Source organism: Nipponia nippon, unplaced genomic scaffold (genome assembly GCF_047370975.1).
Source record: "Nipponia nippon isolate SJK-2023a ecotype South Korea unplaced genomic scaffold, ASM4737097v1 scaffold_9, whole genome shotgun sequence".
Lineage (NCBI taxonomy): Eukaryota > Metazoa > Chordata > Aves > Pelecaniformes > Threskiornithidae > Nipponia > Nipponia nippon.
Window position 1 is genome coordinate 43,079,230 of NW_028262413.1, and position 18,081 is coordinate 43,097,310.

An 18,081-nucleotide genomic window follows, 5' to 3' on the forward strand; every position below is an offset into this window, starting at 1 on the left:
AAGGTCCTTAAATTGCCAGCTGACTTGGAGAAGGAAAGAAAATCTTCATGCTGTTCTCTCTGTTCCAGAGGGGATGTTAACATTTTCAGGCAGCAACTTTAACACCATCTAGGGAAGGAAAGACCCAGTCTATGTGTCTACCTGAACATCGAGCTGGACACATGCAGCTGAACCCACACAACTGCACTGATGTTGCATTGGGCCAGCACCTATGTCCTGACTTAAATGGAGATGGGATGCGGCTGGCAGATGTCTCAGCGAGCACATGGACTGAGCACACAGTGGTCTGCACTCATCTACCCCCTGGGCTGCTGGAACCAGAGTCACGGGAGGTGTTCGTCTCAGACTACACTGCAAATTCTCAGGCTTCACCTTTCCCTATCATTAATTAGCTCAGGCCCTTGCCCTGAGAACATTTCTGCTGGGTGGGTGTAGAAGAGAAGTGGGAATGAAGAAAATGGGGCATGGTCCTTGGCTGGACAGCTGGGTCTGGGCATTCTGCTCAGGATTAATGTGAGTGGTGGTCCATAAAGTGCTGCTGCTGTTTGGATTAAATTAGGAAGGAGACACTGAGCTGAAAGAGACAGACAAACTACCTGGTGCTTTGGTATATATGCCTATCATCTGGGACGGGGGGGTATTTAACCACTAGGACTGTCATGTCTTTTTATTGTAAGCAAGATGCAAAATGAGCATTGCTTTCACAGCAGTGCCTATTTGCCTCACACATCGGTGGGGCGAGGCTGTGTGATAGTCCACACTGGACCATTTGCACTCAAGACACAGGTAGCCCAGCAATAAATCAATGGACTTGGCACAGTGCTGATCGAACTAATTTTAGGGTGTAGCTGATAGGAGGTTTGAAACTGCTGGATGCATGTGGCTCTGAGCCACTTGTGATGGAGCAGGCTGGGGGGTGGGAGGAGAACTGATCTTCCCCAGGGCCACCCAGCTTTCCATCAGCACCTCTCCATACTCCTCCACTCAGGCAGAAACCAAAGAAGGGGCAGGGCAGCAAAAAGGTGAGTGTTTTCAATTAAGACTTAAAAATCTCAGCCCTCACAGTGCATCAGGTGGGAAAAATCTCTCCCCAGTCCGGCAGCTCGCCCAGGGCCTTGCAAAGTGATGATGCTGGGCACAGTCAGCGGAGATATTTGCAAAGTGACAGCAGGGCTCTGATTGAGTGAACCTCCCAGGTCCAAAGCACCATGCTGTTCTGGAGGATATGCTGAAAATCTTTCTCAGGGATTTGCACATCCTTACAACAACTGAGGGTCTGTAATGAAATGTTTGCTTATCATCCATTTAACCTGCTTCGAAGCAGTCTGAGCCTGCATTGTAACCTCAGGTCAAAACTATTTTGGATAGCTGAAACTCATGATAAACACATGCTTTTGAAGGTTAGAAAGCCATCAGTGGGAGACATCAGATTCGCTTCTTTATTATTAGAAGGGAAGAAAATCCAGGAGTGTTCAGAGCAGCAAGTTTTGTATAAAACATGAAAAGCAGATGGGGGGAGGTGGCAGAAGGAAGGCGGAATCTTTTTTGATACCAAACAACATTGCTTCTGCAGCAAATCCTTTTTCCTTGTAATTTAAGATTGTGCTTGAAATAAGGAGCCAGCTGCACCCGGGGGGGAGCAGAGGGCAGCCTGTCCTTTTGGGTGCTTGATTGGCTCTTTCGCGTATACCTGATAATTACTAGGGAGCTGGTAGGAATCCAGTTGTGCTACTTGAACATGCACTGAGCAGCATCGTATTCACAGCAGCCCTGTTCAGTCTGAGATCTCCAAAAGGGGGAAAGAAGATTGTCACAGAGCACAAGTCTTTACTAGTAGCAGGGTATGGCCTTACCTAAACTTTGCTATAACTGGACCTGTTAAAGGTCTATGCCTACCTTGGGGTTTTCAGCTGTATTAAGCAAGATAGGTCAAGGTATTTCACTTAGAAAATACACCTTTATTTCTCAGTTCCACACAGAAATCCTGCTATTCCCTCTGTGATATGGGAGGACTCCCAAAGCATAGTTTTAAGTGCAGTCTCACGGACATGGCTTTTAACAACATCATGAGTCTGGGACTGATGAGTGAGATGAGTAGAGATGGGGGAGATGGGAGGAATCTCTTTGCACATGCCAGCTCTGAGCTGCAGCTGACGGCTTGAGTATTGCACAGGGAAGCCAGAAATATTTTAATTACTTTTTAATACAAATCTTGGTAGATCTGTGCATGTGTGTCTGTATACATACACACACACAGGCAAAAGTCAAAGCCTCATCCCTCAAAATCGCAATCCTGTACATTTAAGCCACCTATCCCAACAGTTTTCTGTGTAAAGAGCAGAGCTCTCTGCTGCAGCTTTTCCCTTTGTCCCCAGTACCAGCCATATTATGCCCAACCCAACAAACATTGCACCCTTGCAGAACTTCTGCCACAGTTTAATAATCCTGTTGTACAAGGTTTTCTGCCACAGCAGCCAGCTACAGGTGTCATCAGCAAAGCAATGGCAAAGGAGCACTCCTCCACTGGGAGGACTCCGTAGTTCCTCTCTTCCCAGGACCTCCACACTAAGTGGGCTCAGTTTCCAAGTGAAAAGATGCTGGGTTTTTTTGGTTTACCCCTAATGGTCAGAGATGGCAAACTCCCTCTGGGATCTGTGCATTCAGCTTTGTTCTTTCTCCCTCCCCTGCTGTCGCCAGTAATTAAAACTGAGCGAAAAAACTGAACATGCTATTTTTTGAATAGATATTTGAAATTTAAAGTGGAAAAAAAAAAGTTGTGAAACTTGTCAGATCAATGATTTGACACATATTATTTAGCTGGCTCTAAATATTCTGGAGTGAGAACTTAGTTAACAACTTGTTAACAAAGCATAATTCGGAATAAAATCCAGCTCTCTCTTTGCTAGCTGCATTTGCAATATGGGGCTGGTTCTAATAAGTCTGTCTCTTAAATACCTATGCGGTCCTTTCTACTGCAGTTTCTAAGAGTTTTGCCACTGTAATGCACAGAACTAGAATGGAAACAAAATACGGAGGCACCAAAGCTTGGTGCTCAAGATACTGCTGAACACCTTGATGCAAGTAACTTGCCCGAGTCACCTGCAGGTTATTGGTGTTGGGGAACTCAAACCAGGACTCTTGGTCAGTGCTTAAAAACTGGGTTCATCCTGCTAAAGAAGCATTTGAGAATGAATGACATATGAGAAGTAATTTCTTTGAGGACAAAAAAAAAAAAAAAAAAAGAGGTCGTTTTTCTCATGCCTCCGCTGTAGTCTGCTATCTCTTGCCAGATTAACATGTCTCACTCTACCTTCGGGCTTCTTTTAAAGGCTACTTTTTAATGAAAGATCAACAGGCCCATTTTTCCCCAAATTGCATCCCTTATACCCTCACACCTGTAAACGATGGATTTTTCTGCATGAAATGAAAGGGCAAGCACATCCTGCTACCAATTTTGACTCTGTAGAGTGATGTAGCATATAATCTCTATTATTTTTCCTGTGATTTGTTAGTGACTGTTGCTAGGTAATGCCTTCTCCACTAAGCATCTGTGAGCTAATGTGAGGGCTTTGAGAATGTTCCATTATATAATTAAGCTTTTGGTGGTGCTGACTTCCACTTTACAAAAGTCTCGTACTTTTTTCATGTGAGCAAAAAAAGTTGTTATGGCATGACACATGGGGACACAAAAAGCACCATTGAAGCCAACGTAATTTCTTGGGAATATTACTGTGTTCTTCTTTCTTTTCTTGTTTGTTACACACAGCTATCAGCCACCCATCACAGTGGCATCTAGCTAGACTCTATGTTGTTTAGATGGAACACATGACAAATACATGGAGCATATGACCCATTGGAAGTATCACTAGATCCCAAATATCTCTCTGGACTCCATACTCCATTAAACAAATGTGGTCCCTTTATTCTGTCATCTGGACACTTAGTCTAACAGTGACCTTTGCTTCCCAGGGACAGGACTGAGATACAGAAGAGCTACTTCAAGAGAACATCACTGGCTAGACTGAAAGTGAGAGGGGAGGTTTTCCCCAAGATCTTCAGACATGTGGACCTTAAGGTCCTGTTAATTTTATTTAAAGAGTGAGATGAAGAAAGGGGTGGAGGACATGTAAGTGAGAAGATGTAAAAACAAAACAAACCAAAAACAAACTACAAAATACAATGTTAAGAATTTGTGTTTTGTCAGGCTTCACACTAAATTTCAAGACTAGTAACTTCCATTGGAGGGGGAATACTTGGACATCACAGTATACAAGACTGTGATGCATAAAGCAACCCTGATGTAAATTTGCTTAGCATCAAGGATGCCTAGCAAATAAGCAAGAAAAAAAAAACTTTACAAGGCAGCTTTGATCAGCCCTGGCACTGCATGTGAAAGTCTAGCTTAGTTCTAAGACTGCCAGGGTAAGTGAAAGAAGAGCCTTTGTAATTTTTGTCTTACAATTATGTCACTCAGTCCTGTAGCCTTCATTTTCCCTGTGCAATTTGTAAGAGACGACAAGTCATTCAAAGTACCTCTGTTTACAGAGAGTCTCAGTAATACAACACCACGGTCGGGCAGATTCCGTGAACTGCAGACCCTGTGTTGACAGATGGGGTTTGTGACTGATTGTTTGATAGGCACCGTGGGTGAGGCTATAAGGGAATAGAGGGAGAAGAACAGGGCGCTGGGTTTTTTGAGCTAGGAGGTCATGTCGGTTACCAGTGAGAACAGCTTTCAGTGTTTTTCTGTTGTATTGTTATCTTGGTACTGGTGATGAAGTTTTAATTGGGGAAGGGCAAGAAGGATTCTGCTCTCACCCTACACAGCTATACAGATGCTGCTGCTAGCAGCAACTCAGGGCAGGATTTCGAGAGCTGCTCATTTTCCACTAGGCATGAGCCAGCAAAAAGGGAAGATGAACGAGGTGGGGATTGCTGCATTTGTGTGGAGTATCTCCTGTAGATAATGCTGATCTGGTGAGCAAAGCCAAAATGATATGTCTGAAGATACAAATGCCTTGCACAGAATGGATGTAGCATAGACAGCAGTACAAGTCCCGCTACGCACTGATAATACAGCTTAACCCAATTCAGTCTATTTCTATGGCTTAGTAAGTTTTAGGACTCTCTGCTGGAGCCATCTAGTATCAAGTTGGTGATTAAATGCAATGCGTTTCCTTTCTGTAATTAAAAAAAAACCTAAAAACAAAAACAAAACAACAACCCACAAGAAAAGAAATCAAAACCTCCATGGTCTATTGCTTGAAAGCCACTCAATAGCAATTAGGTAATATCAGTTATCCTCCTGCTATGCAGTCTTCCCGATACTGCAAAGCATAGTTTGGATATTCAAATGCTAACAATTATTTATTAGGTGTCTCAAAGCATTCAGGATCCTGGTCATAGGATCCCTTGTGTTTGAGGGCTGTAAAAACAAAGAACAAAAGAAGAGTCCCCAACTAACACGCTCACAAAGTAACTACAAGGCAATTGGCAACAGATGAATACTGACAGAGGCAAAGTAGTATGCTGGGAATGATTATAGCAGAACTGTCAGCATGAAAGGCAGTGCTCATGAAATACCTTTAATCTAGCCACCAGCGATTATTCTTTTTCTGGGCAATCAACTCTTCCCCCCCCCGCAATATTTTACAGGATGTAGCAAGCATGCATTCAAAGGTGCTGTGCTCTTGCAAGAGACCAGCCTCCATTCTCGTCTCCATCAGGTGAGAGACAGAGATTTTTGAACCTGTTAAAAGTCAGACTGAAGGAAGGGATAGATCCCCAGGATCCTGGCCCTGGGTTTCTTACCCTGAAGCAGAAGACAACGCTGTCATTCAGAACAGCAAGTTCCCATTCACAGTTATTTGTCATGTTAATTACTAAAGACAAAATTCTCCTTCATCTCAATTGTGCAGGTCAAAGCGGAGAAGTTTAGCACTTCACAACATCAAATTTTGCTTTCATCTGTGTGCAGGACATCATTCTGAAATTCCTTTTGATCAATTAGAAAAAAAGAAAGGAAGACAATTTGAAAGTTCGCTAGTGACTGGGGTTGTCATCTCTTTGTTAAAATCAAGGGAAAAGGAGTCTCTCTAGTCATTAACCATTGGCTGGGTGTGTCCATAAACACACATCCTCACCAGAGCAGGTAAAGCATGAATAAAAGCTGTGAACAAATATTGACAGTCACTTCCCTCTGTAGTCATGCAGGATCCTCGTCACATCATTCTTGCTTCATTAATTTAAATCCAGGTCGTTAGCTCTATTAGATCCCTGTGTATTGTGCTATAGGAAATACCCCTGGCTCAAAACCCAACGTTTTTCACAGAAAGTGGATGCATATCATGACTGTAATTTACTGCGCAGTGTACCTACGCGCTCCCACATTAGCTGTAATCTCTGTCGTGCTCACGCCAACATTCCAGCAGTATTTGGCATTTCACGAACGCAGTATTTATCACTGAAGTTCATACAAAGTTGCAAACCCTAACAAGGCTTATCAGCTTTTACAAACCATCTCTGTCCACTGGAGTGTGACATGCTGAGTATAATTCCACTCACTGTGCAGTCATCGGATGTGAAGGCGGACTTCAAAGCAGCATTTCATATCGCTTTAAATGAATCATGAAATCAAATGCCCATATAGCCTCTAAGTTCCTGCAGGTGAGATGTAACCTGCAAGCTGGGCACTTAGAGCAGTCTCTCAGTCAAATAAAATCATCTCATCATTACTGATGTGGTAATTATGGCCTGTGAAAAAGAGCAGTGCAGTGGCTGTGCAAGGGGAGAGGGACGCGGAGCTCAGTCCCAGCAGTCGCACTGGGTGGCTGGGGGCAGATCAGGTCAGTCAGCCTCAGTTTACCTACTGTCAAGACAGAAATCATCACAGTTACTGGATTTATTTCAGAGATGTATCAGAAAGTGTAATTAAATATGTAAGTGTATAAATTGTTGCCTCTGAAGTTTTAAAAGATTATGGTATTGGTATGAAGAATTTGATTACCTGTTTTTCTGCTGGTCCAGCCCTATATCTAGGGCAGGAGTAGAGACAAGAAAGCTTGAAAAGGAGTTTGCAGTACCTGTGTTTTTGTATGTCTGCATGCCCCCGGGTATATAACACCCCATCACCACGCCTTTCCTGCTCATCAGGCACAAGTGTGACACACTGATGTGGGTGGAATTTGATTGAGAAATGAGCTACTGTTTGTATTGTCATCACAGAGCTCTCTAAAAGCATGAAGTTGGTCTGAAAAAATCAGGATGTTAAAAATGAATGCTATTTTTTTTTCATTTTCTGCTGTGTTTTTTGGTTCTTCAGCCCATGTTCCCGTCACTTGTGTAAGGTGGTGTTGGGATTTTTGGTATGAGTAGAAGTCAGAAACACCTCTTCTATAACAAGAAGACCTCACAAATGCTTATTCTCTCTCTCATTTAATTCCATGATTTCAGGAGTCGGGCTGATAAGTTTAATGTCTTGAGGTAATGTCTTAATTATTGTGTAGGCTTTCATAGTTCCATTGATTTCAGCTGAGATGTTACAATTTATACTAACTGAAGCTATGTCCCCTAATATTGGGAGACTAAAAGAATAAGACCAGCCAAAGTTTCTGTACAGAGCACAGCAATGTATCCCCTGCCAGGGAAACCTTTGTAATGGCTGAAGAATGGGATGGGAGATCTTGCAGAGTTATGAAATGAAAAATGATCCATTAATTGCATTTTAAAAGTTCAGTGCTTAAGTAGTCTTGTGTATGCCGATGCACAACTCTAAATGCATTCCCTTGCTAGCAAGTGCTTTAGAGACATTTAATTGCCACCACCACATTTACTTGCTATACTTACCCTGGCCACAGCAGCCTGTGCCACTGTGCAGGCACAGCCCCAAGCTGACTCCTTCAGCTGGCCATGGGAGTCCCACTAAAGAGCACCCCAGCAATTAAAACAGATAGTCACACCTACAGGCAACATTTTCTTTGCCTGTTTTTTGTCATTCACTGTACTGTTTGCACCTATAGACCATGGTAAAATTTTCCATGGTAGCCGTTTGAACTGCTTCAATAAATGTTGTTCATGAAAAGGGAACACTTGTTGCTTCCTCCCCACCCCAGGATCCTTTCTGTGAGTTTTTTTGCAGCTAGTGAAATCCAAGGCACAGGCGTTGTGACTTGGAGCACAGAAGCAAGTTCCCTGCCTGCCTCTGTGACTGACTCATGCTCTAACCTTGGTCAGGTCACTTAGGTGTTGTTGTTGTTGTTGTTCTCTATTTCTTAGTCTTTAAAATGCATATTTTGTTCTCCTCACAATTCTGACATTGTAGCATCTTTGTGGCTCTAGCAACAATCTGTATCATTTTAGATATACATTATCCTGTACAAAAATACCCACCCACACCTCATACCCTGAAAAAAATCACAGTAGCCAAAACTCCAAATTTAGATTGAAAAATGTAGAGCTGTGTAAACAAAAGGACATTTTTTTCAAATGTGACTCGATAGCCTTTTTTGTCTCAAAATAATTTGGGTTATCAGAAATTCGTAGTCTTTAAGTTTACAACTCTGTCTCCTATTGGGAACTCCTGGACGTGCTGGACCACCCAGCAGCCAGAGCTGGGAGACATACTTCAGCTCTATTTTTGTTTTGCCAAGGGTGAGGATGGTTTCATTGCAGATGTCAGATAGCTGCAGGCTGATTCCCTGTCCCTCTTGATCCTGTCCCATCCCCTACATCCTCCCTGTCCTCTCCCCACAGCTGGTTTTCGCATTACTTGTGCCTCTGTCTCCTTGCTCACCTCCAGCAACTGAGGAAGAGGAGGAAGCAAGAACAGACAAAACAGTCTTCCTACTCCATTTTAGCCTGGCTATGCAAACATTTGTAGCAGCTAAAAACAGCAGTCACAAGGAGATTCCTGCTCTCGACCTGTAATCCTGGACGGGAAAGTGCTCTGTTCAGATGCAGTCATCAGCAGATCCTTCTACCATACTGTTTATCCCCTCTCCTTTCCCACCCCACCTCTGCCAAAGATGGAAACCCATGACCAGAGCAGCTTTACACCAAAAATATTCAATTCCTTCTTTTTTTTCCTTCAAATATTTTTGAGGAACCTGCAAGGAGAGAAGCAGTTAAGGAAAAAATAAATAAAAAGCAAGTTTTGCTGCATTTTGGGAGGAAATGAACTTGTGTATTTTGAAATGTTCCCACAAGGCTCAGATTTTAGAGTGCGATGAATCACTCACTGAAGATGTCTGTTTTTCTCGTCTGACTGCACAAGGTGCCCAGACACCTTTTGTAGGCACTGTGTGAGAGCCCCAGTGTGTAGGCAGGCTGAATCCAGCCTGGCCACCAGGCAGTTTGTGCCATTTTGCAAGCCGATAGTATTACCGTGCCCTCGGTTCTTGCCAAGGGCAGCTCTGCACCATCTTTGGCAGGAAACCTCAGATCCCTGTGCAAGCACGCCATGCTTGGACAGTCTCAGTTCTGTGTGATGCTGTTCCAAGTTAGCGTCTCCCAAGGATGTGCTGGTCTGGATGGAGAGCTCTCCTAATGTGGCTAACAGCCCTTTGCACTTCAAGGGTTGCCCCACCCCTGTTTGGCCACAACTTCAGACTCCCTCAGCCTGCCTATGGAAGACCATGTGGACACACACTAAAGATGATTCCCCAAGTTATGTGTAGCTACTGCATGGCAAATATATATCATTCTCATTTACCCAAGCACCTAAGTACTGAGCTACCACCCCCTTGATCTGCTTGGCATCAGATCCTCTGCTCCTCTGCTAGCAGGTTGGTGGTGGCATCGAAGGGCACCTGATATTTCTTGGGACTCAGATCTTCATGGCTCGCTATGAGGAACAGATTACGGAGTTGAAGGTCCTTCACTGAGAAAGCCCTGACTCTGGATCCATAAATAAGTCACCCTCTATCCAGGTTGTTGACGTCTGTGCCATCTCGAGCGTGGACAGAGGGAGGCTGTCAGCCTGGGCACTCCAGCAGATCTTCACTGTCACAAAGAGGCACGGAAGGAAAAGTAGTCTGTAAGATAGAGAAGGACACATATCATGCCTTTACTTTGTGCAGAAATCTCGGTATTTTGTATGTACTTATTGCTCTGAGTTTGTATCCCTTTCCCACCTGTACTTACACTGTCTTTTTTCTGTGGCTTGTTATTATTTCTATTGAGCAATCTTCGGCCGAACTGGGAGATCTTGCAGTGACTCACTTACTTGAACATTATTGCCTAGTTCTTTACACAAGATAGATTGGATATGAATGAGATCTCTTGTCCTCATGAGCATTATATTTATTTCACAAGACATTTTCTTCAGAACTCTCCCTGCAATAAATTATGTGGTATATTTATTTTTTCTTCTACCGTGCTATAGCTCTGTGCTTTTTTTTGTTGTTTCTCATTTTTTAGACACTTCTTCTTCTATGATCTGCTGTTGTTGTTTTCTTTTTTTTCTTCTCACAATCTCTTAGCTATATCCTTGGGATTTTTTCCCTTGTGCATTTTTTAGCACAGTGCATGTATTTGATGTAGTCAAAATGAGAGCTTGAGATAAGTATTTAAAGTAACAAAATGATTTACCTCTTTTATCTTTCAGATGTTGTGTAATGGCTGGGAAAAAAGAAAGGAACAAATAAGGAATATGTTCATATGTAACATTTTCTGATCTTCATAATGTCAGCCGAATGAAAGACTTTGGAGGTGCTTTACTTCTAAAGAATCACTTGCCTGGATTTCAGCAGCTGCCTTTGGGAAGAGCCTGCAAAAATGCTGAAACCCCTGTGTAATCAAAGGGAAGGTGAGTATATTTAGGGTGGATGGGACTTAAAGATAGCATATGTCCATGGTATTTATAGGAGTCCCATTTTAGGACTATATCTCATTGTCAACGTATCCATGAAAACATCACTACGTTCCCCTGCTTCCCAACTCTCCTGCCTGATCTGTCATCCCCTCTCAACCTTTTTACTCCCCCATTGCTTGGTGGAGGTGTGCTAGAAGTCTGGATTTAGCCCCGTTGTGGCCTTTCTGTGGGGGAGGAAAAGATGGCTTGAACTGAAGCTCAAATCTAAGTAATCCAATGGATGGTTTTGAAATCCGGGTACAAACTGGACTTCGAATATCGCCACTTAGTCCCATTTCTATTCTCCCAGCAACTTGACTATTCAAACAGAAAGCCCTGGTTATCTGCTCAGGGCAGATAACTTCTGAGGCAGATCTAACCTATTTTATCCCAGCTCTGCTGGCTGTTTTTAACTTAAGTAGCATCTCTAGTTGACAAAATGGACAGGTGAGGAAGGGATTTGTCTCATATATGTCATATAAAATCTGAGTTGACTTTCAAATGATAATAATTTATTTTTATATGTCTTCAAGTAGAAATTCAATTACCAAAGCACTGCTCACAAAGGAAGCCTTTGAGGTCCTGTACATTAAAATGCACTTAAGATTAGTCTGTGGAGTAATGTCTGTCCTGGCTGAGACTTAGTGTCTAACACGTATTATTAGATAGGAATATAGCAAGATATAAAAGACCTGCCAGACCATTCTTCCAAGTCCGTTGCTGTACCATGTTTAGCTACTAAGGACGACTGTTTCATTTCACGACTACTGTAATGTCTTATGTTTAAAACTAGAACTAAACTTCTTTACCTGGAGTGCAGTATGACACTAGGACATGTCATTCAGGGAAGTGGTGGGATTTGTCTCCTTGGTGACTTTCAGGGATCATCTATACAAAAACATCCCCAATCTGATCTGGTATTGATGTTAATGCAGCTTCAAGAAGCGGGAGGCTGGCCTAGAAACCTCCAGAGGTCCTTTTCAAATGTTTTTTCTATGATCTTACGTTTCTGGTAAGTGTGCTACAGAAAAATAACCAGCTGGATTTTTTGGAAGTATAGAACAGATACCCTGAAGGCAGAAAACAGTATGTGGAGAACAAGACATGGGTGGGGGTGGGGGGAAAGACACTCACTTATTTCCATTTATGAGTTATAGAACAAGGACTCCTACAAGGACTTGAGAAATTTGTCTTGATTTGGAGATGAGAAAAACAAACACTTCTGAGTAGCTTTTCACAGTAATACTGCCTGGCTTGTGATCCTCGTCCTGTCTTGAGAAGGGTAGACAGCGTTTCAAATGTTAGGGTCAGGCTGGTTCCTGCTCTATCTAATCAGTTTGGTGCACATATCTTTCCAGTAGGGATTAAATATGTCTTGTCTCCTGTGGTTTTATTAAAGGGCAGAGAGGAGGCAAGGAGCCTTTTACTTCTGACAACATTTCGTCTGGTTGCCTGAGGTATCTACTGCTGGGAGAGAGGGAGGGAAGAACAGCTAAATCTCATTGCCGTACCCAAGGCTAATGCAGGAGAACTTTGTGGTGAGGCTGGGTCCATATCTGAGGCTTGCTTCCTCCAAGCACAGGGCCAAATCAGCAGGAGAGGGGTGCAGGAATAGTGCTGGAAAGGGGGAGGTTCATAATGTGCCCAACATCCCCCACCATCGCCTTCAGAGGCAATAGTCCTTGGATGCCTGGAATGGTTTTGCAGCCAGGGTTACTCAGCTAAGGACACCTCACCCTGGGATGTGTTGTGTAGAAGCTTAATTTTACCCTTGGGACAAGCCAGTGTCTTTTTCTCCCTTTTCCGTACATATTTCTCTTACTAGATCAGCCAAAACCTTCTGCTGTCACTGAAACCGATGGTTTTTTTGTCCAAAGCCAGACTTCTTGCACTCAGCAAGGGGAAGGGTCAGCTCCGACTGTTCTGCCAGTAGATGTCCCTGCACACACAGCTGCGGTGGACGCGCTGCGTCTTCCCTGGGAAAACTGACTTCCAACACACTGAACTTCACATCATTCCTGATGGGATTGTTCATATGGATTATTTTTTTTTGCCTCTCATTTGGGCTTCTGGTGTAAAGTTTAATCAAGCCCCACAAATACAAAAGCTGAAATTAAAAAGAAAGTTCATTCTTTCATTGCAAAGCACTCTTTCCACTATCTATAAATATTTTTGTGTTTATTTATAAACCACAGGGCAATCAGAGCACTGACACTAGACAAAAAGCCTGAACTGCTTTACCCTGTACTGCCCTTCACTCCTGTTTCGCATCATGCATTCAAATAACTTCCACATTTTTTTCCCTTCTTGGATTGCAGCATTTTCTTGAAGCAGATGTTGCTTTGGTGCACTTAATTGAACAAAACAAGGCCAAATGAAACCAAATAGTGCTGAGCACTGGGTCCTCGCTGCTTGGTAGAAGTCACTTGGCAATTTTACAGATGCTGAAAGTCTCAACCTTCAGCCCATAAGGTGTCTTCTGTAATGCAACAATTTATCGGCTGGCTTTCATAGCCACTTAGGTGAGTTTTTAGTGTTTTCTGCAATACTCTGTGCTCTGTATTGTAATCCTGCAATTACATATTTGCATGCCTACTAAATTAGCACCAGAAATTTATCTTCGAGAGTGCAAAGACAGTCACTGCTACTCTTCCTGGGAATATGGGAATGATAATAGCTGTGGAGGAAAATTACCTTTACACGGTATTGATTTTTTTGCCCCACCACCTGTCATTACTCGGTAGGTTTTTCCCAGTGCAGGATAGCGAGCAGCTGTGCCGGCAGCCCACACTGTGCAGTTCTTGGCCAGCTGAGGAGGGACAAACAGCAACAGCGGGCAGGGCTCTTGCACCAGTAGCTGCCAGCATCGTTGCCGCTGCCAGCCCCACGACTTGTGGGAAGGCACGAGTGACCCCTTCTAGCAGCCTTTTATTCCAGCTTTGAAGCAGCGGTAGCAAGAGCCACAGCCATGAGTGGGGGAATGGCTCAATAAGTGATTGGTGGAATATAAGTATTTATTGATTTAAGAGCATTCTTTTCTTTTGCCTTGCTTTTGTCTTCTAAGGCAACTTTCTTTTAAATTTATGTCCCACATTGTCACATCAGGAGGAAAATACATGAGAAATGTTTTGTTATTTCAAATTTATTACATATTACGTCAGCTGGCATTGTGGACTCACAATATGTAATGCTTCATAAATTATGAAAAATAAATGTTTTATGGGCTTACTACGCACTCTGTTTGAAAACCGTTGAGCTGGGGAGACTCACTGACCCCCGTACAAATTAATGTGCACATTATTTTCATTATTGCAGCTCCGATGGGAAGTTTGAACATCTTTATATACTTATTTAAAGGAAAATGAGGACAGAAGTTGCTTGAATACAGTTAGTCTTTCTGGCAAGAAGCAGGTATCATTTCACCCAGCTCATAACCTATTGCTTCCCTCACAGTCATTGTTATTCCAGGCCAAAGCTTAAACTCAAAATCAGAACTGCAAGGACTTAGCACGAGCTTCCAGAGGTCAAATCCTGCAGTCTTTAGACAGGCAAACTAAATCTCCAAGTTGGTAGGGTTTTGTCTACGCAAGGACTGCGGCGTTTGCAGAAAACTAGGAAAGCAGAAATCAGGCTCCTGCAGAAGGGAAGTCAGTGAAAGATATTTCTACCCAACTTTCCAGCTCTGCTTTCCCTGAGCGTGATGGAGAGCGACAATCAAACGAGAGCCATGCATCTCAGCCGTCAAGGGCCTCACCAGAAGCGAAAAGCTAAATCTCAAGGAACTGGAGATCTTAAACCTTATCGAACACGGCAGCCTTCAGCTCCAAGCCTCAGGAATCAGAGAGAAATGTCCTCACCCGCCTGCATGGGAAAGTGTGTTGTCCCATTTTCCGAGGAGCAAAAGTTCACTCTAACATGTGTTGCATGGGAGGCACACGTCTTTGGGGGGGAAAGGGCACGGTGACGTGAGGTACAAGGAACAGTGAAGAGCTCTCAGCTATTTTTTTTTTCCCTCGCACCCAAATATTTCTGTTATTTGCAAAAGGAGGTCAGGTGTTGCGGCTCTCCCCTGGATGGTTTTTATATCGCACAAATCCACCACTGTGTTTCTAATAAAGCCATCAAGAGCATAACCAGAAGCTCCCTGCACGGGTTTAAGTAATGTAAGTCACTGCTTCGGAGGACTTTTTTAACTTGGGGCTGGATGGACTGAAAAATCTTCCAAGTTATTCTCTCTTAATTCAAGTCAGCTGAGGCATCAAAATGTCAGGCAGATGGACAAGATCTTTGGCTGGAGCCAGCCTATTTTCTGCTGCTGCTAGGCCTATTGCAGTCAACACTTTTAGAGACTTTTTTTTTTTTTTTTTTTTTTTTTAAATCAGGGAGCTTTTGAGAAATCAGCCTTTACATAAGCACATTAAAGGAGATTCCTGTGTGCTTTCTAGTGTAAGAGCCCATGCTCTAAGGATCCTAACTTGTCCTAAACTGGATTAAACCATGCTACTTATCCCCAAAACATAATTTTCTTGCTCTCCTTTCCCTCTTTCCCTCTTTCTTTGTCTTCATATTGCTATTAAGAATTATTGGATTTAAAGACTGTGGCTAAAGGATAGTCATTATTACAGCCACTTGGCCAAGATACAGTGAAAATTATTTTCTTGGCAGTTGTATTTTCTCAGAATTATTAACTCCAATCGCGTTAACGTCAGGGACTCTGTGTTGGGGAGACTCAAGACAACAGATAAAATAAGCAAAGTACACCCCAAGTTCATACTTTCTTTTTATTTTTGCCGTGATGATTATGGTTGAAAAGAAACCCTGCCTTTGCCTCTCGCATCCAGTGGAGGGCAGTTAAGTACCACGATACAGAGCAAAGCTAAATTGCACCGCGGGGTAACACTCTCAAGGAGGCAACCGATGATTGAAATTAACTGTTCTTTTCCTATGTGAAATATCACTTAGAAATACCTGAAGAATTAAAAAAAGGAAAAAATGGAAAGCTTTTCAATTTAAACTGCTTTTTAAACTGCTTTGTTAGTAGAGCAGGAGCAGATCTAAAAGTTTCTTCAGCAGTTGAGGGAAAAAAAAGCATCATATCCATATGCACAAGTTTCAAGTGTTTCCTTTTTATATGTTAATCAGAATTTCCAGTATATAGATGCTAATGAAAAAAGTTCCTGGTTTTTCTTTTGCTTTCTGACCTCAACAGTCTTTAGGTTTTAATACTATACTCATAATTTCAGCATGAAGAATAATTTTTAAAGGCAAATTTCCCTTTCTTGATGTCTCAGCTGTACCAGAAAAAATAAGACAATTGTCAGGGACTAGGATTACAATGTAAATACAGCCATCATTGAAACTGTGACTAGTTTTGAAATGTTCCCCGAAAAGAAAAGTTTAAAACAAACATTCCAATCAGAAACAGAAGCCTAACCATGTTTCTCTTAAAAACGGGTCTCCTCCAACTCCTCCAGTTTATAGCATGTACCCTTGGGCTGTTACAGTCTAGAAAAATCTGAAATAAAAACCACACTGTTTTCTGTGTCTGATCATGCATCGCTTGGTCAAAAAAAAGTTTAAGGCCTCTCAAGAAATACAAGGTTTAGGCCGTCCTGACGCGTGTTGTTTCTTCTTAAAGAAAACAGTCTAGTGTGTCTTTATTGCAAATACATCATCAGTTTCATTCTCTTTAAAAGGGATCACAGGTGGAATGAAACAGAAAGCTTTAAAAATGTTTGCAGTTGCACACAAATATTATTATGGTCAGCATTCTAGTTATTTTTCACATTAGTAGGGTTATTTACTTTGCAAATTTTATTTGCTTCCCATTGCTGCTGTAGTATAAGATCAGGCACAAATAACTGCTTACATTGAAAATTAAGTTTCTGTAAGTAACTATTTTAAAATGATTGCTTTTATGTTTACTGCTGAAGGATCTCCAGCACTCCTGCCAGAAAGGAAAGTATTTATTATCTCTCTTTTACAGATGAGGAAACTGAGACACTGTGAAATTAAAAGCTTGGAGAAATTAGTACACAGTAAATTACGGTGTGAATTTACTGTGTACTAACCAGCCTGCACGAACTCATCATGTGGACTGGCAAAGAAAAAGGATTAAACTCCCTTAAATTATCTCACATTTGCCATGGACAGACAGTTACCATGGATCAGCTGACATGCAGCAACTTCTTAACCCACAGCGAGTCGTTCGCACAGCGAATCCCCTCGGAGGAGAGGAGCAGATTCATGGGGCGCTGTGCTGAGTAGCTAATCCGCTGCAACTTTATGCAAGAGTTTATTAGTCACTAATTTCCCCAGCTGGCCAGATCCTAAGTGGTTTATCTAAAAATCGCAGAAGGAAATCTCTGGCAGAACTCAAAGTCAGACTTGAGTATCCTCACAGCCTTGAAAGCAGAAGCTCTGAGTTAAAAGCAAAATATCAGGAGGAAATAAACTTTGTCCTTTTTGAAGGATGGAGCATCTGCAGGACATGTCCAGGCAGTGTATGAGTTAAACTGGTGAATTAGAGTGGTGGAATCAGAAGGTGAGTCTTTGCATTTGAGAACCACCCTAATATCTCAGGGTTTCTGGCGTTAAAGCTGCTTCCAGCATCTTGGCAACACCTTACAGCCTAGCCCAGCAAACCTGCAGGAGTTTGCTCTGCAAAGTCACACGGCATCCGTCTGTCCTGGGAATACCATCAGAGGCCTCCTTCAGCTCCACGGCTGGGTCAAGTCCGTGTGTGTGTGTGCAGGGCACCCTGCCTGCACAGTAAGCTGCTTGCCAAGTTTCCTTCCATCTCAGCAGTGCCACTTCTGGAGAGCAGAGCCACTGGACATGACCACGGCAACCCTGGTCGCTGTTCCCTGGTCCCGACAGTGACCTCCGGGCTTGGGAGGCCACCGGCAAGGCTCCAGGAGTGACCTCCTTGCCCTGCAGCACACTGAACGGCTGATGTTGAAATGACTTTGGCAGGAGCACTCCCCATTGTGTCCGACCCAAGCTGGAGAGATGAGCATGTAGGGAGCTGAGACAAGGGCTGGCTGGTGGGAAGACAATTACTGACAAGTTCATTCCACTAATAAACAAAGACATAAATGATGATGCTATAAAGAAGAAGCAGGATTCTCTGGAGAAAGCCCTAGAGAGACCAAGGAAGGAGGAGAAATGTTTAGACGACAGTTTTACATTACACCACTTTGTAAAATATGTTCTATTTTAGCTCCAAGCTT

The 18,081-nt window shown here is 42.8% G+C and overlaps 1 protein-coding gene across 3 annotated transcripts in view; it reads left to right on the forward strand.

The window, feature by feature from the left end:
• Positions 1-18,081, forward strand: part of LOC148050299 (uncharacterized) — a 100,659-nt gene that overhangs the window by 30,815 nt on the left and 51,763 nt on the right. For 2 of the 3 annotated variants that reach the window (XM_087745323.1, XM_087745324.1), the window contains exons 7-8: positions 10,604-10,804; positions 13,168-13,371. The gene's annotated coding sequence lies outside the window, so the exon portion shown is untranslated. Of the gene's footprint in view, positions 1-10,603; positions 10,805-13,167; positions 13,372-16,835; positions 17,371-18,081 lie in introns of those variants that run through there. The other variant, XM_087745326.1, reaches the window with a different exon arrangement.